Source organism: Sminthopsis crassicaudata, chromosome 2 (genome assembly GCF_048593235.1).
Source record: "Sminthopsis crassicaudata isolate SCR6 chromosome 2, ASM4859323v1, whole genome shotgun sequence".
In the NCBI taxonomy this organism is placed as follows: Eukaryota; Metazoa; Chordata; class Mammalia; order Dasyuromorphia; family Dasyuridae; genus Sminthopsis; species Sminthopsis crassicaudata.
Window position 1 is genome coordinate 200645700 of NC_133618.1, and position 27493 is coordinate 200673192.

Genomic DNA, 27493 nt, shown 5'->3' on the forward strand with positions numbered 1-27493 from the left:
GTTCAGGATGAAAAAAATAAAGTTAGATTACATGTAGTTCTTTGAATATTTTATAAAACACTTTTTTTTTAATGGTCATGGGGGTATTAGATTTTTTTTTTCTCTGTCTCTAATGCAAGTTCTGCTTCAAATTATTTTGGAAAAACTCTTAATCAAGGGTGAATTAAGAAAAAGAATGATTACCTGATATTGAATGTTAAGAATCAGTCAATCAGACCACTGACTTGCAACATGGAAGAGATTCCAGACATAAGAGAAATTACCAGAAAGAGGCAGAGGAGATTCCCAGTGATTCAGGGAAGCTTCAGTTTTGCCTGGGACAGTAAAAGGGAAACAGCTGAGGATTCCAAAGAGCTTTGGAAGAATTCAGAAATAATTGTAACATCTAGCATTTACCAAATGATTTCTAATAATTATCTTACTCTAATTTTATTCAAACTCCCTTCCAAACTGCCTTACTGGAGGCAGTAGTATGCCCATTATATAGGAGAAAAAACCTGAGACAGGTTATATGAGGCACTGGTAGATAAGAAAGAATGGAATCTTATGACTTGTTTGACTCTCATCTCCACCATTTATTATTTCTGTGTGGCTAGTAAATCCCTCAACCTCTGGACCAGGAATATCTAATCTAGAAAATAAGAATTTGATCTAAATAACCTTTAAAGGTCTCTTGCAATTCTAAATCTGTGAACCTGTAAGTATGGTCACTTAGCTAATATCTAAGATTGTTTTGATACTAGGATCAGAACCCTCCCTTTTCCCAATATGCCATGCTTCTGCTTATAGGTAAGAGGCAAAACTCAGGACAATAGAATTATTCAGGAATACACAGACACTTCCCTCTAAAGGACTCACTCTTATTCTTGAAAATCCATCAAGTAGAAAGTAAATTGGAATTCTATTCTCCCTTCTTTTTGCATGTCTAAATCTTATTTAGGCCTTTCTTAATTCTTAGTTTCTTCAGGAAGCACTTTCCTAATTATTTCCTAGCCTATGTTCATCACTTCCTCCTCTAATGTCTTAAAATGCTTATTATCTGGACCATTCACTTGGCACTTAGCATCTGCTACTATGGGCTTCTGTTTTGTTTTTTTATTTGTTTTGTTTTGTTTTGTTTTGTTTGTTTGTTTGTTTTTATTTTTGTGTTCTCATACTCCTTATAATGGCAGGTCCTTGATGGTACTGACTTTATCATATAGCTTTTTTTTTATATCCAATGTTTATTACAGCATTCGGAATATAAGAGATTCCAATTGCCTCCCTTACACTTTTTGGGCTACAGGATAACCAACAACTACTGGATGTATCCTCCTTGACCTTGCTTTCTCTTTCCCCCTTTCCTTGAATATTTGATTTATTGTTTACAAGACTATTTGGCTGTTTTCATGACTTTGATGAGATATTTCTTCTGGTAAGATAAAGGATTACTAGTTCTTAGCAACTCTCCTTCCACTGTTTCCTAAAATCCTCCAAACTCTGCCACATGCCTGTCTTTATGCACTGCTTACCTTCAGAACTGATTGAATCAGTAATCAATTATATCTACTGATATAACTTAAAGAAATTTGTGTCTTGCAATTTACCTCGCTTGATCAATCCTTAAGATTTTCAGTCTTTTCTAAATTTTCTACAGTTGAACTTTCTTTTATATGTAGTCTTCCCCAATTAAAGTATAAATTTCTTGAAAGCAGGAACCATCTAATTTATTCTATTTGCACAATACCTGTAGGACTTATCCCAGTGCTTGTGACATTATAGCATACGTAAAAATGTGTTTTTAAAATGTATTCATACATTTATATCCATTAATAGCAACATCAATGGTAAGCGATAGTAGTGATGGTGGTGATAGTGATGACAATAATTATGGTTAATGAGGTTTCCACTTGACTATAGAAAATAGAGTTATTTACTTATTTCATGATCATACTCTGTTGCAGGCTGGCTATGACTTTGAGAAAGTCATTTCCACTAATTTTCATTTCACAGGGACTCATTGACTCATCTGTAAACCAATGAGACGGGACAAGGTGATTTCTAAGGTTCTTTCTAACACAAAAATCCTATGAATAGGTCAATTGAGTGCCAGAATCATAACTAGCATTTTTTTTAAGCTTGAGTATGGTAAAGGGTAAAAGGTTAAGGGAAAGACCACCTTCAGTGAGTCCTCAACAAGTACATCTTAGAACACTGATTTTTCCTGAAGGACTAATTGCTGAGAGAAAGAGGAGATATAATGAGGTATACCTGCCTGGGAATGAAATACCTCTGGGAAAGAGACCACTGCCCCTTCACATGTAGTGGGATCAGACAGAGAAGAAGCTAGAGAACATATGTTTGAGGAAGCTTGAAGCCTCCTCTTTTCTCTCTCAGTCAAAGTCATAGACAACATGATCTTGGAGTACGAAGCATGTTCCTGACAATACTTTGGATACTTTCTGATGTATACCATAAGCACTCATGGTGGTATTGCAGCCTGAGTCCCAGAGAGCTTTTGTCAGCCTAAAGAATATAAAAAGTAAACTTCTTGAGATAGAAACTATGCCATCATTTAACATTTTTTTTATCTTTGTATGCACAAAGCCTCACAGTACTTTATACATAGTAGCCTTGCAACAAATGTTTATTGAACGTTTAATGAATGAACTGAAAATACTTGAACAATTATGCTTTACTCATGCCTCCTTTGCACGTTGTGATTTTCCCCAATATATTTCCAATGAACTGAGAAGTCAATTAAAGTGAAATATGGTTTGGAAAAAGCATATAGATCTGTGGAATAAACGTGTTAATATAAAAAGGGAAGATAAATCAATACCACTTCAGTTTCCCAAACCTAATTAATGAAGCAGAAGCTTCTCTCCAAAATTAATACCTGCTGGGATAGGAAGATTAAGTAATGGGTGTGGGCACCAAGTTCACCATAAAAGATAATGAATGTGGTGAAAATAGGGCCTGCCTTATTCCAAATAGGAACTGAAATATTGAGTTTCCTTTTACATAAGTTCATGGTAATGATGTCTTAGATGAATAAAGATATTTATTCTGGTGATTCTATAAAAATGCTTGGGGCTATAATAGATCTAAAAGAACTAATCTGACTCTTTCATTTTATTGAGCAGTGAATGTTCCAAGGGAGGGAAAATAACATATACAAGGCAATAGGAAAAATTAGATGGGGGTAAGAGGGTGGGAGAGAATTAGAAACCAGACCTCTTGGTTCCCAATCATGTTCCTCAGTTTTCTAATATCTTTATTGAACTGTTCCCATCCCCAAGGCCCATTTAAAGAGATACAGGAAAAAAAAAAAAAAAAAACCTAAAACAAAAAAAGGAGGGTAGCTAGATGGCATAGTAGATAGAGCACCAGATCTGTAGCCCAGAGGGACCTGAGTTCAAATCAGAACTCAGACATTTAACACTTACTAGCTATGTGATCCTAGCCAAGTCACTTAATCCTAATTGCCTGGCTAAGAAACCAGAACAACAACCAAACAATAATAAAGAGATAACTCTAGTTAACTGTTCTTTCTTTCCCAAATGGAAGCTCTGAATGGGAAATACCCTGATGTCCCAGACTGAGCTTGGCTCACCTTATCACTCTCTTTTTCACTCTTCTGTTTGGAAGAAAAGAAGGTGGATCAAGTACCCTCTTCACCTCCCTGACTATTGTATCTATCTCAGTCTCTTGAATGGGCTTCTGAATATTTAGTATAAACAGATATAGACATTTGGTATTATACACACAAAATGGAAGAATTATCAATTTTCATTCATAGTTTTTATTTATTTTCCAAATTTCAAAGATATACCATCTTTTGGGCCCAATTAACTCCACATGTAGCATAGGCCAAAGGGTAAATTTCTAATTAGAAATCTGAGATCAACTCTTACCTCTGTCACCAACTATAGCTGCAGCCTTCAGCTAGTTATTTGATCTTTTGGAACCTTTGTATCTTTCTGTGTAAAATAAAAAGATTGTAATAGAGGGTTTCTAAGGTCCCTTAAAGATGTAGATTTATGATTCTATGATCTATGATGCTATTAGGTACCCAGTGTTACCAAAATAAAGTAAGGAGGATTCAAAGATGGCTAAAATTCTCAAGGACCTTGACAAACAGGATCAAATGGTTTACCCAGGATACTAGGAAGACTGCTTAAGAATTATTCATTTAAATAATTATAAGTAGAAGTGTGTGGCTGAGATAAAGGGAAACCACTGGCATCTCAGAAAAGGAACCTACAGGCATTTTGATTCCAATGATCTTGAAAGTTGAATACAAAGCCACAATCTTTGAATCCAAGTTAATTTCTAGTTCAGTCAGGCTCAATTAGAGAAAAACATTTAAATTAACATTTTGGAGTAAATCTTCTATTAGATTAAAAATGTTTGATAAAATTAGTTCTAATAGAATTGATTTACACTTTACTATGTTTTAAAGTTTTTCTATGACCTCTTTAAACACTTTAAGCACTCTCTTATTTAACTTTTTTTTAAGACACTGTTCCAGAAAAGATCTTTGTCATTCAGAGCCCTTTAAATTCTTTCTTGTGAACAAAAATTTAAACCAACGTTCCTTTAGTATGAGCTAATACATTTTGATTTCCATAGAAAACAGATCTTTTAAATTTTAATTTCAAATCATATTTACTGTTAAGAAACTTTTTCTTTAGCTCTTTTCTTTTTTCTCTTCTTAAGGTAAACTTTTTAAAAAGTTGCATGTCAGTCTTTGAAATTAGTTGTTATTAATAATAAATAATAATAAGTAATAGTTAATAATAATAATAAACAACAACAATAATTAAATGTAAAACATAAGTGATATAAAAACATAACTATATTAATAACAATATAGTTATGTTTTTATATCACTCATGTTTTACATTTAATGAATCTCTTTCTTAGTTCCTCCTAAAAGCATGTATTATATCAAATCATCTTAAAAAGCAGAAAACAGTTCATCAAAACTAACCAACATTTCGAGAAAGTCTGGTATTATAGTCAGTGTTCCATTTCACTAGTCTCACACTTCTGCCAATAATGGTGGGGAGATGCCTTCTTATAAATCTTCCAAACTTCCATCACTGCAATTTCTCAGTTTTTAGTTTTGATTGTTTTGTTGTTGCTATTTCTTTTTCCATCATTACAAATTTTGCATCTACTGTTTTCTTAATTCTGGTTATTTCAGAACTTTGCTTCAATTCATATGAATCTTCCCATGCTTCCTTGCATATTTCATATTGAAATTAAAAAAAAAAAGCTTTACTGAAAAATAGCATAGCAATAAACCAGACTTCAATAAATATTCATTAATAGGAGATGTTTATGTGTCAACTTGTTAATATCTTTGGTTTTGCAAGCATTTCCAACATCTTGAACTACTCCTCTGTTTGCTTCATTAAATCTTATTTCATGTCTTTTAAAGTTGGTGATCCTCAAGAATCTGTCCATGGTCATTTTCATTTCTGTCTATATACTCTCTTAGCACTTTCATTCACTCCAATGGATTTACACGTCATTTTAGATATCACTGTCTCCTGTCCTGACTTCTGTTTCAAACTTCATACCTGAAGCTACAGGTGACTATGAGATAGCTCCTACTGCATGTTCTGCAAATGTCTTAAACTCAGTATGTCAGAATTTATTATCTTTTCTCCTAAATCTATTCTTCTTTTTTGAATTAAATGTATGTTTTGTCAATACTTTGTCTAGTCTTCTGTGTTTAAAACCTTATTTGTTTCTTTGATTTTTCCCCTCCTTAACCTTTTATATTCAACCAGTTATCAAGTATTGTTACATTCCTCTTGTAACAGTTTCATTCATTTTCCCTTCTCTGTCTTTACTAACCATACACTACAGGAAAGGTATTTATTACCATTATCACCCACATGTACTATTACAATCATTTTTATTGAACACTTGTATGTTCTCTTTCTACACTTCAAACTTTATTCCCACCTAAGTCATATTCTTTATGCACAGGTATGTCCATGCCACTTTACCAGAATCTCTGATGACTTTTTGTTTCCTACTAAAAATGTTTGTTACTCTCCATATTCATTGCCTCTACAGTCTGGCTTCAATCTACCTCTGGCATTATTCCACTTTATACACTCCACACCCCAGCCAAATTGGACCTCTAGTTATTTCCTAAATTACTCTTTCACCTTTGTGCTTTCCTGAAAACCATCTCTTATTCTTAAAGAATCTTCCCCTTAACCTTTGCCTGCTAAAAATGGTTCTCTTACTCCAAGGCCCTGGTCAGATAATATTTCCTCTGAAAGTCCTTCTCTGATTTCTCTCCTCTCCTATTCAGCTTAGAGAATCTTTCCTCCTCAAATTTTCTTAGAACACTTTTTCTAGATTTATCCTTTGCTTAGTTATGATTTGTCTTGCAATCTGCACGGTATCATGTTTTGTTATTCTTGTTGAATCATTTTTAGACATATCAGACTCTTTGTGAGCCCCTTAGGACTTTTGTTGGCAAAGATGTTGGAATAGTTTTCCATTCCTTTCCTAGATCATTTTACAGATTAGGAAACTGAGACAAATAGGGTTAAGTGACTTGCACTGTGTCACATATCAAGTAAGTATCTGTGCCAGATTTGAACTCAGGAAGATGATTTTGCCTGGCTCTAAGCTGGGTACTCTATCCATTGTGCCATCTAACTGCCTTCGTATTAGGCTTAGAGTACATTGATAAAAAAAAAAAAATCTTTTATTTGGAGCCAAAGAATGTTAATGTAAATCCTGACTGTCACTGTAATCTTGGACAAAGCTTTGTAGTCTCTCTGAGCTTTAGTTACTACACATGTAAAATAATAGCAATGGACTGAAAGACCTCCAAGATCTCTTTATTTAATAAATTTATTTTATTGCGTTGAATCTTATTATTAGATTATAAGCTACATGAGGGCAAGAACTGTTATTTTTTTTTCATTTTTGTCTAGCTAGTATTCAACAGGACATCCCCAATCATATCTTCCACAAATTCTTTAAACTAAATATGTCCCAAATTTAACCCATACTGTTTTCCTATAATAACTTCCTTACTCTTCTTTTAGAGTTGGGGGGGATAATAAGCATAGAGCACTAATACATAAATCAGACTTTTTGATATATTGGTGGTTTTATTAGACTGTTTTTTGAACCTCTCTTTTTATTATTTATTATAAGAGAAAACTCTCTGGGAGGGGGGCTTGCAAGCAGTAGCTATGCCAAATTAAATTCCAGCCTTCCAGCTTTACAGGTGTATCTTTTATATCTTCCCTTCTCATATTCTAATCCCAACTAAATTAAGCAACTCTGTCCCTGAAATAATCACTATACCCTCTGATTTCATGTGTATGTATATGTATATATGTGTATTTACGCAGCTGATTGTCATATCATTGCAAATTATATTCAAAACTATCTCCAGTCCCAACTTCTATTCCAAGCTCCAGACATGAACATGCAAGTCTACAGTTTGGATGTTCCACAGACAATTCAAACTCATTATGTCTCAAATTTTTTCTTTTCCTCTAAATCTATTCTTTTTTTCTGAATTTATCTCTTCTATCTTCTCTTGTTAATATATTTTCCTTCTATTGCCCCAAATTATTATACAGAATGGTTGTACCAACATTTATTGTTACACCAGTAGCATATTAGTGTTTCTGTCTTCATATAGTTTCTAAAACACTGATTATTTTCATTGTTTCATATGCTTTCTAGTTTGCTGGATGTGAATTCAATTCTAGTTTTGAAGTAAAATGTCTGAGTTATTTTTCTAAAATTTGATTTTCTTTTATTATTAATGATTTGGTCCATATATGCATATGGGCATTTATTGTTTCAAATTCTTTCAAAAATTGTTCACATATCCTTTGACTGATTATCTACTGGAGACTAGTTATCTTTTACAGAGGCAGCGGGCATGTCATATTTCCAGAATTCTTTTATCCTCTTGTAGAATTCAACAGATTTTAGCTTCATTTCACAGAGAATGATATTGCTGAATTTGCTACTCCAGGAGCATTTCAAGGATGGGCTGTGAGAACAGTGTGATGAGGGCATATTATTGCATGAAGAGACATTGTAAATCTGTCATTTAGAGAAGAATAAGGATGCATCTTGGAAATAAATTGAGAACATGATGGAAAAATCATTTACAAATGAGGGAAGAGTTAGACAGACATGTACTGTGAGTTCCTGGCCACAGAAAATGACCCAGTCTGCAGTTGGAAATTCATAAAAACATTCTGCAAACCCCTGGAATCCCTCTGAGAAGCCTCTTTATTCAGAAGAATATATGATAATTTAATAACACAATAGAAAAGGTTAGCAAATTCGATAGAACCAATTTTGTTTCTTGGGACTTTGACAGATACTCTGGATGCTTCCTAGTGTGCTTGGCATATCTCTTCCCCAAAGAGAAGACTGAATTCAGATAAGGACAGATGATAGGGAAGAGTGATAGGAAAGGCACGAGGCAAATTTGCTGGGGTTTTTTTGATGAGTTCAGGAGGATACTCATTTCCCTTCTTAGAAAGCTCTGGGGATTGAGATCTTATTTCTCGAGTACTATTTCCTAGATGAATATTCTTTCGGTCTTGCTTTTGATATGTTCAAAAAACACTAAATCACTTTTTTTCTCTTTGTTCAGCTGCAAGTAAAGTACAGTAGGTCAAGTATTTTGAAATAGAATAATTGATTTTTCTGTGTAAGATAATTAGGAGTAGACTTAGCACATGTTATGTGGAGCCCATGTAGAGATACATTTGCAATGGTAGATTGCTGGAATCATAACTAAAACCAATTTTTTTTTAATGACTTTAGTGGTTTAGATTTAGAGACAAAGGAAAATAGAATAAACAATTTAGAGCTAGAAGGCATGTTGAAGGCCATCTATTTGTCTCAGTTTCTTCATCTGTAAAATGGGTAATATAACATTTTCCTTCTGGGGTTGTTGTGAAGATTAAATGAAATATTATTCAGTTGTTTCAGTCAGATCCAACTCATAGTGATTCTTGGTAAAAATACTGGCGTGGTTTACTATATATATTTTTTTCAAGGCAATTGGGGTTAAGTGACTTGCCCAGCATCACACAGCTAGGATATATTAAGTATCTGAGGCCAAATGAACTCAGGTTCTTCTGACTCTAGGGCGAGGGGTCTATCCACTGCACCATCTAATTACTAGTTACACTTCATTTTACAGATGAGGAAACTGAGGCAAACATTTACACAATAAGTGTCTGAGGCTAGATTTGAATCCAGGAAGATGAGTCCAGACTCCTGGAACTCTATTCACTGTACCACCTAACTACTCTTTTAAACAAGATAATATTTGTAAAGTTCTTTGTAAACTTTAAAGCCTCATATGCATGCTATCATCATTATCTTTGTCATCATTATGTTTCTATTAAGTCCACTAGTCTAATCTCTCATTTAATAGATGAGAAAACTGACTTACCCAATGGGGTCTGAAGCAGGATTTGAACTCGGATTTTCCTGACAGCAGCTCTGACACTTTATCCACTTATATTGCAGTTTTTTTGAATTTTAATCCTATCCTTTTGGTACTAAATAAGTTTGTATTTATGGAGGATTAATTTGATTTCCTTAGATTTCAATTTTTTTTTTTTAATGTGAGATTTAGACCTAATGATCTTTCCCTTTTAGCTCTCAGTTGTTTATTTCCACATCCAATGTTCTTTTTTCTATTTTGTATCACCTACTTAAAGAACCTTCTTACAGAGCTCCTTTCTCCATAAATAGACCTCCTAATTTTCTTTTTTTTTTAAATTAAAACTTTTTATTTTTCAAAACATATGCATGGATAATTCTTTGAATTGTGTTACAATTTTCCCTCCTTTTCCCCAACCTCTCCTATATGTTAACTCTAATATATGAATACATAGTTATACAATTATCTTGACACAAAAAAAAATCAAATCAAACTGGAAAAAAATGAGAAAGAAAATAAAATGTAAGCAAACAACAACAAAAAGAATGAAAATGCTATATTGTGAACCACACTCAGTTCCCACAGTCCTCTCTCTGGATTTCACAAGATCATTAGTCTGAATCATTTCATTGTTGAAGAGAGTCATGTCCATCAGAATTAATCATTGTATAATCTTGCTGTTGCCATGTATAATGATCTCCTGGTTCTGTTCATTTCACTTAGCATCAATTCATGTAAATCTTTCCAGACCTCTCTGAAATCATCCTGCTGAGCATTTCTTACATAACAATAATGTTCGGGGCAGCTAGGTGGCACAGTGGATAGAGCACCAGCCTTGAATTCAGGAGGACCCCAGTTCAAATCTGGTCTCAGACACTTAAAACTTCTAGCTGTGTGACCCTGGGCAAGTCACTTAACCCCAGTATCGGGGGGGGAAAAACAAAAAACAAAAAAAACAATAATGTTCTATACATTCATATACCATAACGTATTCAGCCATTCTCCAACTGATGGACATCCTCTCAGCTTCCACTTTCTTGCCACTACAAAAAGAGGTGCCACAAACATTTTTTAACATATGGGTTTCTTTCCCTCCTTTAAGATCTCTTTGGCATATAAGACCAGTAGAAACACTGCTGGAGCAAAAGGTATGCACAGTTTGATAACTTTTGAGCAAACTTCCAAATTGCTCTCCAGAATGGTTGGATCTGTTCACAGTTCCACCAACAATGTATCAGTGTCCCAGTTTTTGCACATTCCCTCCAACATTCATCATTATCATTTCCTGTCATCTTAGCCAATCTGACAGGTGTGTAGTGGTATCTCAGAGTTGTCTTAATTTGCATTTCTCTGATCAATAGTGATTTATAGCACCTTTTCATATGATTAGAAAGGGTTTCAATTTCTTCATCTGAAAATTGTTCATATGCTTTGATCAATTAGAGAATGGCTTGATTCTTATAAATTTGAGTCTATTCTGTATATATTTAAATATGGGTCCTCAAATTTTCAAAGAAATATATCTTTGTTTTCAGGGGTCAAGGAGTGCTTATTTTTCTTATACCCTCTATAGGAACTTCTAGTGTGGAAATTATCTCCTCCAATATAAGCTCTTTGAGAGCAGAAACTATTTTATTTTTGTCTTAGTATCTTTAACACTTAGGTCAATACCTGGTATATAATGGCACATCTGGCACATAGGAACTTAAGGATGATTGTTCAGGTCAAGTTATCTGTTATAGTCTTTTAAAGAATTGTTTGGGGGTGCTAAAATAATACTAGTTACTTTAGAATGTGTTTGAGGAAGGATATATACCTAAGTTTTCTTTTTGTCAGAGTAGGCCTCCATTTACTATGCCACATTTTTTTTTCCCCCAAAAAAAGCTTACTGGTTATTTTAAAGTCATTGTGATTTATGCTATCAATTGCATTTAGATTTTTTGATCTGGTTATGGATATTTTTTAGGTTTATGTCCTAGCTTAGGAATCTTAAATTAAATTACTCAAATACTTCTGGAAAAAGACTGGGTAATGGGGTGACTTATCTTTAGGAAAGCAAAGGAGCTATGGTAATTTTTCTCGGACATGGATTTAAGGTTCAACTCTACATTTTTAATTGTGTATATTTATTTTCCTGCATCTCAAAATAAAAGACAGAAATAAGGGCTTAGTTCCTCAAATATTTAAATTTATCACTTGGGTCTACTGATGTTAACGTAACTAAACTATTTCTTGAAAATAAACAGTTTCATCCTTCATGTCACTGCAGTAAAGCCTGAGTTTTCTTTTCTGATACCTACATTTTCAGGGAACAGACTTCCAAAGAGGATTGTGTGTCAGATGGAGAAAGATCATACAAATAATTTTATATTTATTTATGTATATAAATTTATAAAGGGAATTTGGGTAGGCACTTTCTGGATAGAAGGAAAAATATATGCTAACATTATACAATATTGAGTGCAACCTTTGGGGAAGAAAATCAAACCCCTGAAAGTTTGGGGAACCTTAATGTTGCATTTCTTTCTTATTATAATTTAAACTACTTAGACTCTATTAAGTAAATGCTTGGAAATTTGCATGTAAACTTACTTTCAGATAATTATGATTATATATGGATTTCAATTCTACAAGATTCTATTATTTCACAGGTGTAAAGACTTTCTTTTCTAAGGTATAAGATTCTGTCTTAATCAAGGGTTTTTGTGAGTTCCTGTGACTAAAGCAAGATAAACAAAGAAATTCACCAAGGGATTTATCTTCTGTTGCTTGAGTTTTAGATGATGAACCTGTTTAATTTAGTCAGACTAGACATTGGGCACACAGTTCCAGCTTGGTTGGCATTCTATTGGAACAGCCTCTAAGATTCCAGCGTTATCTTCACACCATAGTAAAGAAAATGAGGAAACTGGTATTAAATTAGGATGGCTATAGACTTCAGTAATTTTAGGATCTAAAGTTTCATCCCTTTGATAGAGAAACTCCCTCCACCACCAACATGGCTCACAACCCTGTTAATGATTTACTAGACCGTTATTATGACTCAAAAATTCACCACCCTCCAGTCGATCTGGTGAGGAGCCTCCCCAGGTTTAGCTAGTCTTATTAAAGCATCAAGACCCATACTTGAAGCCTTGCCAACTATGTAGGACATTCCAAAGATTGTACTGCCTTGGTAAAATCTTCAAGAGCCTGGAATATCAGAGAAGGACTCTAGGGAAAGGTTTACTTCTATCTCTTTCTATCTCTATTTTCTGCCTCTACCCCATTCTAAACTGAAACTTTTTAATTAAAATATTTTACTTTATTTCTCTCTTATGCAAGTGAGGAAAAGCAATGAAAAACAAAAACCTCATTACAAATACAGTTAAGCATATTAAATTCATTTATTGAATATGTTTTATTCTTCATTCAGTATCATTCTTCATTCAGAGACTATCAGTGATCTTTCTGGAAGTAGGTAACGGGTTTCGCCATTGATCCTCTGGAACCACAGCTGGACATGGTATTAATCAGAGTTCTTAAGTTTTTCAAATTTTTTTTTCTTTACTCATTTTCTTTACCTCAATATTTATCATCATTTTTGCTCTATTACTCTCTTCTCTTTTGTGCCATCTTTCTCTTTCTTTGTCCTCTATTTTTCTCTCTCCTCTCCCTCTTTTCTCTATTTCTTTCTCTTCTCTTTATCCTTTCTGTCTAGTTGTACTTTATCTTTTTTCTACCTTTAAGCATAATATATTGATATCTATACATCTTCAATCTTTGCCAGTATATATGTATACATGCAATATATATATAGCACATATGTATATATCTATATAGAGAGACAAACGATATATATGTGTGTGTATGCTCAGATATGCATTCTCCCCTCTGTGTTTCTTAGGAGATTACTAGAGCACATAGTTGAGCCCTAATAATAATGTACCATGTATTCCAGACATCTGAAGACACATGCCAGACCCACCAGGGGAAATAAATCACATTTTAGTATTCATTCTCCAGCAGCCTACTGTGCTGTCACTGAGGGCATATCTATAACTACTGTTGACTCCATTAGAATCCTACAGACAGAAAACCTCCAGCTGACAAGTTCAGAAATACAGCTGACATTCTGCATATGCTAATCATCTCTGGGGATGAAAACGGGAAGCAATTGTGCTTTGCTGAGAACTCTGGGAGTTGGGTAGACAACAGGCCAAGAGAAGCCTGGCAAACCTTTCTTGAATGCTAAAATCATGAAGGGAAGGGTCAAGGCACATTTTACATAACCATACTTTTAACAGGCAGGTAGGTAGCACAATGAGTAAAGTGTTGGACTTGGAGTTAGAAAGATCTGAGTTCAAATCCTTCCTCAAACACTTATCTATTTTGCACAAGTTTAGGCAAGTTATTTATCCTTTCTCTGTCTCAATTCCCATATTTGTAAAATGAGGATAATAAGAGCATCTCCTTTCCAGGGTTGTCATTAGAAGTAAAATGAGTTAGCTATGTAAAAGCTAGATATTAGTTAAAAAAATAAACCTAGAATACATATTTATATGTATACACACATGCAAACATATATGTAATGTGCATATGTATATTTACATATACATGCACATATATACATATAAATAAAAAACTCCGGAGACAACCCTGGCATTGGTGAAATGAGCCCCAGAACTAGAACTAGAGAACCTGGTTCCTAGTCTTGATTCTGTTGCCTATTATCTATTTGTCACTAGACATAAGTCCATAGCATCTCTAGGTGACAGATAAGTGAATATATTTGGTGGACCCCCAGAGTAGATTTATGAAAGTGACTTATCTAAGGTCATGAAATCACTAAAAGGCAATAATAGAACTTGAGGCTACATACTAAGTATGACAGGGTTTTTCCACCAGGAGCAATTAGAGATTTAATAAGTGCTAAACTGTGTAGTCTTATGTTTTAAGTACAAAAAGATTTTAGAGAAGGGAAATAGTACCATGGCTCCAACATAATCATAAAATGAAAGATGTAACATTAAAAATTAGTTGTATAAGCTTCTCATTTTGAAGAAGGAGAAACTAAGGCCCAAATGATGGGGAAAAACTAGACCAAGTCATCCATGCTTAAAAGTGGCAGAGAAAGAATTCTAACCTAGTTTCTTTTACTCAAAAGGAGGAGCTCTTAACTTGGGATATGTGGATTTTATTTTTTACAACTATTTTTCAATATAATTTGTATTCTTTGTAATTTTTTTTTATTTAATTGAATCTAAAAAATATTATCTTGAGAAAATGTCCATAGATTTCATAAGAATGTGGAAGGAATTCATGAATCATGACAAAAAAGTTAAGAACCCTTACTCTATGTGTACTCTTTTGTGTACCAGATCACATTGATTTTTTATTCTTTTTTATTATCATGATTCTGTAAAGTCTTACTTCTATATCTCATCATGTTATTGTAATTTTTTTTTCAGTTATCTGATGCTTGACCCCGTTTAGGGTCTTCTTGGCAAAGATGCTAGAATGTTTTGCCATTTCCTCCTTCAGTTCATTTTACAAATGAGGAAATTGAAGCAAACAGGTTAAGTGACTTGTCTGGATTCACACAGCTAGGAAGTATCGGAGACCATATTGGAACTCATGAAAATGAGTCTTCCCAATTTCAGACCTAGTCCTCTATCTATTGTACCACCTTGTTGCCCATATCTTATCATAGAAAGATGATCTTGGGTTGTCTATGGTAGAGGTTATCATGCTCTGGTAAGTTTTATCCAAATCGAAAGGTGTAAAGTTAGGATCCTAATAAAAAGCAAAGTATTTTCTCAGGACTCACCTAAGATTGGAGAGGCTTAATAGTTGGCTGCTGGCCACATGATAAGAAACTCTGGCTATGACAATGAATGAAACAAAGAAAACAAACAAAATAGTCCTCAGTTCCCTGCAGTTCCATTTCTCCCATGATTGTGGGAGGAAAAAAGGAAGTTGTACCTAAGTGAAAATATGAGGCCCAAGTTCTCATTGGACAGGCCAATAGAACACTTGGTGGAATTGGTTTGATTGTGCATTCGGAAGCAACAAGAAATATCATTTCATGGAATATTTGGTCATTTAACATTGTAGTACTCATGATAAACATTTGCCAAAAAAAAGAACACTATGAAAATAAGCATAATGTATGTTCCAATACTGATAGCAGAGGATAAAAAGGTAAAGAAAGTCCAATGTAGACTCAATTAGATCTTTCAATCAAATCAAACGAACAATCTTTCTGGTGAGGCTTGACCTGCCTGTGCTTTGAAAAGGGCCTAAGATGATAATGGTCCTGGAAGTTGCATTTCTGTCAAAGACAGAGATAATATAAAATCAGGATTAAAGAATACATTTTCCCTCTGACAGTGGTATTATTAAGGCAGGATATTTTGAGAGAAAGTAGGGGAGGATATATAGAAAAGAGGGAAGTACTGACCAATTTCCATGGACAATGGTAGACTGTAGCAGTAACATCTGCAATTTCTTTTCTCAGATTGAAGTTTCTAAAACAGCCAAGAAAAAAAAAAAAAAAAGAAAGAAAGAAAGAGAAAGAAAAAGTTGTAAGGTATAAAACTATGTCTTTGCTTGTTTTTGTTATAAGTGTTTCTCAGGTGACTGGAACCCTGGGTAAAAAGCGATATGAAAGAAGTGGTGGCTTATGCCATGATGCTTTGTCCCTTTGAGAAAGCATGCTATTTTATTCTACTAAAAACTTTATCTAACTATTCTAATTTCCCATAAATATCTGTGATTTACCCCATTCTTTTTATTTTTTGAAGTTCTTTTGTTAAAATCACCTTGAAACTCTGAGAGCCTTGCAAGAGAAAATGACCTCTCCTAGAACAGGGCTGGAATTTTGACTTCCTAATATTTTGTCATATAGTTTTCACTTTTTAATTGGGGGCATCATCATGAACTAATCATGTTTTGATACTACCTAAGGAATAATTGAAACCTTTTAAATATGCCTCATCAAAGCATAAGCCTAATGTACAGGCCTCTGGGGTTTTAGCAACAACCTAATGACTTCAGTGGAATCATGAAAATAAGTGGGGATGTAAAAAAAAAAAAGTTCGCAAATATGTCAGGAATAAGGGATGAAAAACTTAAGGCTTTTAGAGAGACTATACAAGGCTTCATACTTATATATAATATATATTATTTTTGATAAAAGAATTGGAAGAACAAGAATGTGAAAAGCAGATGCCCTAGATCCAGAGTACATAGAGAACTAGATTTGAGGAAACACAATTGTAAGGTTTTGAGGAACTGATTAACAAGGTGTATAAAAGAGAAAAAGATAACAAAGGCACAGAAATATATTAGACCTTAATACTACTAATACCTGGAGAAAAGAAAAAAACAAACAAACAAAAAAAAAAAAAAAACCACCCCAAACTACTGATCTATTTGCCTACATATTTATTTATATAAATTTTATGTGAATGATTTCTGCCTGGTTTGAGGATATTTTCTACAAGAATATTTGTTAGCCACAAGCAGGCTTTCACATGGGATTAAAATCATAATTTTGCCATCACAAGTTGTCTGGAAGGCATAGAGAGTTTTGATTTGGTAGAGCAAAATACCACTTAAAAGCTCTCCCCCCCCCCCCAACAACCTGTCTTCTATGTATATATCAAAATTGTTTCAGATTATTTGAGAGATAAAACAGAGATTTGATGACTAGCTGATCCCATTAGTTGAGTCACTACACAAGGAATTTATATATTCAGCAAAGGAATTTGCTACTGTCACAGAAAAAAAAGCATATAATGTAAAATTTAAATTAAAGTGATATTTCCTATGGTTCATAAGATCATAAATTTAGAGCTGGAAAGGCCTTAGATACCATTGAGTCAAATCCTTTTATTGTAAAGTTGAAGAAACTAGTATCCAAAAAGGTTATATGATTTCCTGAGAATCATGTCACTAGAAAGTGTTTGAGGTGGGATTCAAACTCGTTGTCTTCTCAGAATGTTAGATTACTTTCAGATGCTCCAGTTTTAATTAGAGAGAGTGCTGGATGTATTCACCCTTGGGATATTTACTGAAACTCCTTGGAAGAGTTCTATTAGCATTCAAAGAATTAGGATTATGTGAAGACTGAGTTAGCTTCCTGGATATCAGTCGGGAATCAGGATAAGCAAAAGTCCTTGATCTTTATTCTTGGTCTTTTGGGGTAGCAGTTCAGGGAATGGACATAGGAATCTCCACACCTTCTTTCTCTCTCTCCACTGCCAAAAAGTAACTCTTATTTGTTTCACTCTACCCTCAAATCTAATCTTACAATTTTCTGTATACAGCAACAGATCTAGCCAGCACAGAATAGTAGGCAGGGCCATTCTCCAAGCATATGCTAATAGAGTATTATCCAATTGGTAATCAACCTTAAGTGCTTGGTGATTGACCTCAGTGCATCAACCCAGATTCAGCCCTTTACAGGATTAATCACAGAAAAACCTAGAAGATGAACAATATCTATTATGTTAACAGGTTATAATAGATACTGTATGGTCAACCTGAATCAGGAAGAACTGAGTTTGACTCCCAGTTCAAATTCTTTCCAGTTGCATGATCCTGGATAAATAATTTAACTTCTTTTTTCTTTAATCTGTTGTTGAAGGAATGGAAAGCCACTCTGGTATTTTTGCTAAGAAAGTCCCATGGACAATATGACTTACAGAGTCACAAAGATCAGGGCATAACTCAATGACTTCACAACAGGATGGCCAACATACAGTTTTTTTCTCCAAATGTAAATGTGTGCTTGTATGCATGCCTGTGTCTGTATGGGTAGACTGATTACTTTTGGGAAATTGTAAAACAAACTTTTAAAAAAATATTGTTATGCATCCTCTTCTCTAAGCCCCAATTTATTCAACAACAAAATGAAGTAGTTGGATTGCATGCTCTTTAAGGATAGTTCCAAATTTAAAGCATATGACTTCAGGAATATACTGTAAAATTAAAGGCACTGAAAGAATGCTATAAATATATTACATACTTGCTCATCTACTGAGTGGACATTCCAATTTTTGACAAACCTCCTGGCCAATTGGAAATATTTCATTCATTAATCATCTACTTCTAAATATTTATTTAGTTTTCAGATTGAGTAATTTCAAATTTCACCTCTGATGCTTGCTATTTATATGACATTCACTACAGGTCACTTAATTTCCCTAGACTAAATGGCTTCAAATATCCTTCCAGTTCTTTATCTATGATATTTAAATGAGTTTACAACATACTGGGGACCTGGGTAAAAGATAGGGGGATGAAGTAAAGATTGCCAATCATTAAAAACCAATTTATACCATTTGAAATTGGCATCTTTTTCCTTACTTAAGGTTTTCAGTAGAGAAGTTATAAAGGGATACAGTCCATTTATTAAAAAAAAAATAGCAATAGCTACAGTCAATAATCATATTGCTATAAGACTTTACAAATTTGCTTACAACAACCATGTGTGTTATCCTGTTTGGATAAATATTCTGAGGACAAAATGAAGTGAAATTCTTTGTCCAAAGCCATACAACTGGTAAGTTTTGGGCATAAAACTCAAATCTGGGTACAAGGAATTCAAGGCTATTAAGCTCCTTTAGGGTAGGGGCTATTTTATTTCTTTTTTTTATTTCTTTTCTTTTTTCCTTTTTTTTTCCATCTCTTTTTCCCTCCCTCCCCTCTCCTTCCTTCCTTCCTTCCTTCCTTCCTTCCTTCCTTCCTTCCTTCCTTCCTTCCTTCCTTCCTTCCTTCCTTCCTTCCTTCCTTTCTTCCTTCCTTCCTTTCTTCCCTCCTTCCTTGCTTCCTTTCTTTCTTGCTTCCTTTTCTTCCTTCTTTGCTTCTTTCCTTCCTACTAAAAATAACTGATTTCAGTTCTCCATTCTCTCTCAGTAACTGAAGACAAAAGGAAGCTTTAGAGCAATCCATAATAAACCCTTAGAACAAGTAGAGGCCTTAGGAACTATCAACCAAATCTTTTACTTTAGAGTGGAAAAAAGCAAAGTACTTATGTTCTGTAATACAGTTGGAGGCAAAAAATCATTTGATCATGATAACCTCCCTAGTAAATGGAAAGAGTAGGATCCAGGTTTTAGTACAAAACATCTTAAACTGTAAGTAGGGATTCACATAATTGAATGTGGAGGTTGCAAACAATTTGGTAATAGTAAAGGATATCAAATATTCCACCAAGATTTAATTCTTTATGTAAAAATGAGTGATTGATTTTATTAGTGTACAAATTTGCATTCATCATTATTAAATGGCAAAATTTTGTGTACACCAAAGAATTTAAAATAAATGTTTTGATGATTTATTAAGAATAAATGTTTGATCTGTATACGTTTTATATAACTATATATATACCCTAGATACTATAACAATTTCTCAGATTAAAAGGAGTCTTGAGTGGAAAAAGTTTAAGAAACTCTATCCTAGTTCAAGGGCTCTCCCTACAACATCATTCTAGCCTCAAATATATTAGTTTGAATCCTCTTTTTAAAATGTACTTTCCCTGTCCCCTTCTGTTTCTCTTTTTTCCTATTTTTGTCATGTAGCCCTTCTTCCTAATTTTCTTTAAAAAAGAAAAATCTAGGCTTCCCCCAGGGCCTACTTGTGACTTTACTTTCCAGCCTCCTGATAGGATCTTATTTCTAAACTCCCTGACTTCAAAGGAACTCCAAGTTAGGGTGGAGGTTATAAACAAACAGACTGCTAACCAGGTCCCCATCCTTTTGGGCCTTGGTAGCTCCTGTCAGGCTTTCTTGTGCTAAGCTCCCTTTGAAGTCAAGGGGAGAGCTTGAGTCAGCATGTGGAGGCAAAGGGGGTGGAGAGAATGGAGAATAAAGACTCAGCAAAGCTTAAAAAAGGAGGAGGGGGAGGCAGAGGAAATAGTGAAGTCTTGTGAAGTTTATGTTTCCACATCCCCTTTCTGTATCCCTTAGCCCCAGGCCCAGTGACCTCCAGCTGCCCTTTGATCACCCTGCCCAACTTGACCTTCCTTCTCTCAGCAGAATCCCTTTGGTGTGCCTCTTTCTCTCTGTTCCTCTCTTGCTATCCAAATTTACCTGTGTGTCCTAACAAATTGTTGTCACCAAGGCTTTGGATGATGTGTAGAATGTGCTATTTTTCCCAGGACAGGGGTTGCATTTTAATTAATCCTAAACCAAAGGTTTTGCCTTATATTCTAAAAGAAGGAATGATAAACCAGCTCTCAGAGCTCATAGCCAACCTAGTATAATTCCCTTTTCTTTTTTATTTTCAAAGTTAAGAGAGAGAAGCTTCAAGTTTATTTTCAGGTAGATTGAGGCTGAGGAGAGGAGTTTTTGCCCCAGCTTTTGGTATTGGAGGGCAGAAGGTAAAATTATTAGGACTCCAACCCTCCTCTCATCCTGCCTTTCCAAGAAGATAAAAGTTTAATGGAAAGATGTGTTTAGAAATATTCTGAGATGAGCCAATAAATTTACAAAAAGGAGAATTTTTAAAAGGATGAGGTAAAGATGAAACCATACTTTTATCTAGAGTTGGTGAGACTAAAGTTTATTACTTCAGGAGAGTGACATGCTCACACTTGCACTTTAATCAATTCATTAGCTTGTGGAGGATGGATTAGAAAGGGAAAGAGTTATATGTTTAGAGCTAAAAGAGATTTTATCAATCCTTGAGTCTAAATCCCTCATTTTATTGATGAGAAAACTGAGTCCCCAAGATGTTATGTGATTTATAGAGGATCAGTCAGTTAGAAAGTTTCAGAGGGAAGATTCCAAGACAGATATTTCTGACTACAAGGACAGTACTCTAGACATTTCCTATAATGCATTAGGCAGACCAATTAGGTTATGATTTTGGTAGTTCAAGAAAGAAATTCTGAGCTAAAATGTAAACTACATGAGTTTAGCTATGGAAGAAGAAATAAAGAATCCTATTCTTTTTTTTTTAATTTTTTAATTAATTTTATAATTATAACATTTTTTGACAGTACATATCCATAGGTAACTTTTTACAACATTATCCCTTGTACTCTCTTCTGTTCTGAATTTTCCTCTCCTTCCCTCCATCCCCTCCCCTAGATGGCAGGCATTCCCATACATATTAAATATGCTATAGTATATCCTAGATAATATATGTGCAGAACTGAATTTTGTTGTTGTTGCAAAGGAAGAATTGGATTCCGGAGGTAAAAATAACCTGGAAAAAAAAAACAAAACAACAAAAAATGCAAACAGTTTACACTCATTTCCCAGTGTTCTTTCTCTAGGTGTAGCTGATTCTATCATTGATCAGTTGGAACTGGATTAAATCTTCTCTATGTTGAAGATATCCACTTCCGTCAGCATACATCCTCATACAGTATCATTGTTGAAGTGTATAATGATCTCCTAGTTCTGTTCATTTCACTCAGCATCAGTTGATGTAAGTCTCTCCAAGCCTTTGTATTCATCCTGCTGGTCATTTCTTACAGAACAATAATATTCCATAACCTTCAAATACCATAATTTACCCAACTATTCTCCAGTTGATGGGCATCCATTCATTTTCCAGTTTCTAGCCACTACAAAAAGGGCTGCCACAAACATTTTGGCACATATAAGCCCCTTTCTCTTCTTTAGTATTTCCTTGAGATATAGGCCCAGTAGTAGCACTGCAAGATCAAGGGATATGCACAATTTGATAACTTTTTGGGCATAGTTCCAAATTGCTCTCCAGAATGGTTGGATTCTTTCACAACTCCATCAACAATGCATCAGTGTCCCAGTTTTTCCACATCCCCTCCAATATTCATCATTATTTGTTCCTGTCATCTTAGCCAATCTGACAGGTGTGTAGTGGTATCTCAGAGTTGTCTTAATTTGCATTTCTCTGATCAATAGTGATTTGGAACACTCTTTCATATGAGTAGAACTAGTTTCAATTTCATCATCTGAAAATTGTCTTTTTATATCCTTTGACCATTTATCAGTTGGAGAATGGCTTGATTTCTTATAAATTAGAGTCAATTCTCTGTATATTTTCGAGATGAGGCCTTTATCAGAACCTTTAACTGTAAAAATGTTTTCCCAATTTGTTACTTCCCTTCTAATCTTGTTTGCATTAGTTTTGTTTGTACAAAAGCTTTTTAATTTGATGTAATCAAAATTTTCAATTTTGTGATCAATAATGATCTCTAATTCTCCTTTGGTCACAAATTCCTTCCTCCTCCACAGTTCTGAGAGGTAAACTATCCTATGTTCCTCTAATTTATTTATGATCTTGTTCTTTATGCCTAAATCATGTACCCATTTTGATCTTATCTTAGTATGTGGTGTTAAGTGTGGGTCTATGCCTAGTTTCTGCTATACTAATTTCCAGTTTTCCCAGCAGTTTTTGTCAAATAATGAATTCTTATCCCAAAAGTTGGGATCTTTGGGTTTGTCAAACACTAGATTGCTATTTTTATTCACTATCTTGCCCTGTGAACCTAACCTATTCCACTGATCAACTAGTCTATTTAAGAATCCTATTCTAAGTCTTGTTATGATCTGCATTTCTGCCTACTTCTTTCCTCATGGAGAGAGGGAGGTTGAAGAGAGTCTAACCTGCAAGACTTTTTCCTTACCCCACATCATTTTTTCCCTAGTCAGGCTTTGGTTCACTCTACTTGCTTGCTAATTCTGTGGCTCTTTCCCACTCTGTCATCCTACTGCAGTATCTTTCATTATTTCCTCTTCAATAATGTGCTGCAATAGGAAAATCTCCTATAAGAGCCACTTTAGATTCCCAGGTGCATAGCAGTATAGATTAGAGATGGAAGTGACCTTCCAGGTCATCTAATCCATTTTTACTTTACAATTCTGAAAACTGAAACCCAGAGAGGTGAAGGCTATATAAGTACTGACTGGAAGAACCAGGATTCTGGGTTTCAAATCTAAACACTCTTTCCATTGTACTGCTTCTTTGGAATAGAATTATTGGAAAGAGTGGATGATAAAAGTCAAATACTATTTTTAGAAATCAATTATAGAAAAATAATTTTTCATTGTCTACTATATAGTTGTTGCTATCCTTAGCATACAAGTGAGAGTACTCACAATGAGATCAAGAGGAACAATATCATGATACTGAGAAAAGACCATAGGATGTAGTATTAGAAGGCTTTTCTCTAGTAAGTCATTCTCCTTTCTATGTTACAGGTCCTTCCAGTAGAAGTATAAGATGGTTTCTATGACCCAAGAATCCTTAGACATGCAACTGACTTTTTCAATTCTTTCACTTTAGCCATTCATCTGTATACTACAAAAGGCCTTTCTGGAGGAGTAGTTGTTATACAAGGTAAGGTAAATGACATTCTGTTTTCCTTTCCTTTCCTTCAGTAGAAATGGACTTTAAAAGTTTCAGTGGGATACTGGAGTTGTGAACATTGGAAGGGACATCTTGATTGCATTGGCAGGAAAGGCCTTTTCCACATTTTCTTTCTTTTTCAGGTTCTATAACTCTGCCTCACTGCTTAGGGACCCAACAATCAAGCTGATTTACCATCTTCTAGTAGCAGTTTTAAAGGTAATAGTGCCTTTGGCAAATGATACACTATTTCTGATTAACTGTACAGAGTACAAAAATAATATTGTAATACAACTTAAGAAGCTTAAAATCTAGCTATATGACTTTCAGTCAATCATTTCATATCCTTGGACTTCATTTTCATTATGGGAATACTGACATTTCCATTGCCTCTTTTATAATGCAGTTCTAAGAAAAGTGCTTTGTGCATCTTAAAGTCATATAGAATCATGACCTGATATTTATAGCATTTTGTTTTTGTAAAGGGTCTAACTCAAAATTTTCCTTTCTCAATTATCTGTCCCTAATTCAGGGCTTCTTAAAACTTTTTTAACTCATTGACTCCTTTTCACCTGAAAATTTTTTACACTACCCTGGTAGTATATGTATGTATATGTTTAGTACATATGTATATGGATAGATGTACAAATCAAATATTTACAGCTAATAAATCATAAAGAAATTATTTTAAAACAAGTCTTTGATATGCATATAATTTTGCCATTTATTACAGATGAAAGTAAATTTGCATATTAATGAGATGGATGTACTTGTTTATTTTTACATAAAAAAATTAAGTCGTGGTGAAATATGTGATACCTTTTACTATTGCCATTTTTAAAATAGCTTTTTTATTTTCAAAATACATGCAAAGATAGTTTTCAACAAAAAACATTGCAAAAACCGTGTGTTCCAATTTTTTTTTCCTTTCCTTCACCTCACCTTCTTTCCCCTAGAAAGGGGACAAATTACATTTGTAATTCTTCTAAACACATTTCATATTTATCATGCTATACAAGAAAAATCACATCAAAAAGGGAAAAAATGAGAAAGAAAAAAAGCAAACAGCAATAACAACAAAAATACTATGTTGTGATCCATATTCAGTCCTCCTTTTGGATACTGCCAAAATTTTAATGAGTCCCTATGACCTCAAAAAGGGCTACACCCACAGTTTAAGAAGCTTTGTCCTAGATCATGGAATATTGATAGCTAGTATACAGAAGTCATCACTCTACTCCACATTTCTAATTAATTACCAAATATTCTTGTTTCCATCTTCACATCTCTTGCATCACTTTCATTCTTTCTACTTACACTGCCCCAATCATTATGACCTCTTAACTGAATTATCACAATGTTTTCCTATTTTTTTTCTCTGCTCCAAGTCCTTCTTCACTTTAATCCACCCTCTTTATAGTCACTAAAGTGATTTCCTGAAACTATAGATTTGGAAATATCATATCACCTACGTACTCAATAAATTCTAGTGACTCCCTCTAGGATCAAATATAAATACTTCTGTTTTGAATTTAAGGTTTTCACAAACAGGTACCATCTTTTATTAGCATATTTATGAGTGTAATTCTATATTGTTTGACTCCATGTACTCTATAGTAAAGTCATAGTGGCTTTCTAGGCTTTATATATAACACTGTCTTTGGAATTTATTCTCTCCTCACTTCTATCCTTTGACATTAGTGATTTCCTTGAAAACTTTAAAATGCTCTATAAATGCCAGTTGTTAAAACTATTATTATTATTATTATCATTATTATTGTACTTACTTAAAATACCACTTTCTATAGAAAGTCTTTCCTTGTCTCCCCACATCCGCCCCACCTGTTAGTTCCCTCTCTAACAAGGTTGACATATATGCTTGCTTGTGCTTTATATACCTACATATTTGCATATTAGAATGTAAGCTCTTTGAAGTTACTTTGTTTTCATTTTGTCTTTCTAATTGATTGACCTAGTCTAACTAGATGAGGCAACTAAAGAACAAAGAACTAAAACGATTTATTCAAAGTCACCAAACTTTGCTCTTTGGTTGTTTCAAACTCTTCATGATTCCAATTGAGGTTTTCTTGGCAAAGATTGTGGAGAGATTTGACATTTCCTTTTCCAGCTCATTTTACAGATAAGAAAACTGAGGGAAACAGGATTAAGTGACTTGTCAAGGTCATCCAGTTAGTAAGTGTCTGTGGCCTGATTTGAATTCAGGAAGATGAGACTTAGGTTCTATCCACTACACCATTTATCTGCACCAAACTAGTTAGTGGTAGAAAAGGTAGTAAATCTCCTAACTCTTAAGTTTAATGCTTTTTCAGTAGTATCATTCAGCCTCTCTACTATTTTGCTTTGCCCCTTTTGGTTTCTTCTATAGTCCATGTCAACTAGAAGAAATATACATTGGTTATTCCCCAGATTGACCCACAGATCTGAAATTTAATAATACTAGTTTACTTTCACATGGAATTTTAATTTCATAAAGCTATTCTTTGCATAACAGCTGAAAAGAAGACACTTTTAAAAATTTCACAATATCATTGTTAAAAAGCATTCCTTATGAGGAAATTCCCTTTTCTAATGTAGATCAACAATTGCTTTGCAACTTGTAGCACTAATGTTGTCTGGAACTCTCAAAGATTAATTATGTTTCTTAGGGTCACACAGTCAATAAATGTCAAGGACACAACTTGAATTCAGATCTAGCTGACTCCAAGGCTGGCACTCTATACTTTCCTCATGTCATGTTGCTCCTTAGTGTATGCATTATTATTCTTAGTTTTCAGATAAAGAAGAGACTCAGTTTATTTGCTAAAGTTTGTAAGTGAGACTGGGTCCCAAATTTTTTAATCCAAACCTCTCTCTACACTAATGTATCATGATAGAATAGTGATAGGACCAGAAAAGTCTTCAATAAGTAACTCAAGTATAACATTTTATTAAAAGGGATTTATACTTATTATTTGTGCCTGAGAGGGGAAGGGTTCAATGCCTATGATCCTGGTTTTGTGGGCTATCTAGGGATATAGTAACTATTTGAAACAACAAATTAGGAAACAAGAATCAGGAGAATTTCCTGTATAAAACATTTACCATATTTTTTATGTTCTTTCTCATTTTGCTCTCAATATTTCATGCCTGTGTGTTTTTTCTCCCTAGCTATATTATTAACTCCTGGAGAGTACTGTGTAGAACTAAAAATATTTTCTATTTAAAGGGAATAACGCCATATTGTGAGGAGAACGTTGTATTTGGAGTCAGGAGACCACTTTTCTTGTCTCAGCTCTGTTGCAAGCTAGTTCTGCAACCTTGAGAAAGTCAATTTATTACTCTGGGCCTCCCTCATTTGTAAAATAATAAGAAGTTGTTCTCAAGAGGCTCTAAGGTCTCCTTCTTTCTTAAATCATATGATTCTACTAGCTCATGGAGATACTTCATAAATTCTTGTTAAGTCAGAGATATTAGCTCATATTTTGTTGCTTGTCCTTAGTTCTCGAAGGGGATCATGACATCAGGAAAGTGATACCATGACACGGAAATGAATTAAGTTTAAGTGAGGGAAAGCTGTGCAAGGTCATCTACCTCACTTTCCTCTCCAGAGCCATCTGGGTCCAGTGGCAGAATATAGATCACGACGACTTGCTTCAGATACTTAGTTTCTATTAGTAGTTTAGTAGCTTTTAGGACTGGCAGGGAAATTAT

General features: G+C 34.2%; 1 long non-coding RNA gene across 1 annotated transcript in view; it reads left to right on the forward strand.

Moving 5' to 3' along the window:
* The window catches only part of LOC141553348 (uncharacterized), a 46323-nt gene extending 22320 nt beyond the window's left edge, over positions 1-24003 (forward strand). Inside the window, exons 3-4 of the long non-coding RNA XR_012485414.1 lie at positions 23720-23773; positions 23926-24003. This is a non-coding gene — a long non-coding RNA (uncharacterized LOC141553348). The remainder of the gene's footprint in view (positions 1-23719; positions 23774-23925) is intronic.
* Positions 24004-27493: the final 3490 nt, after the last annotated feature.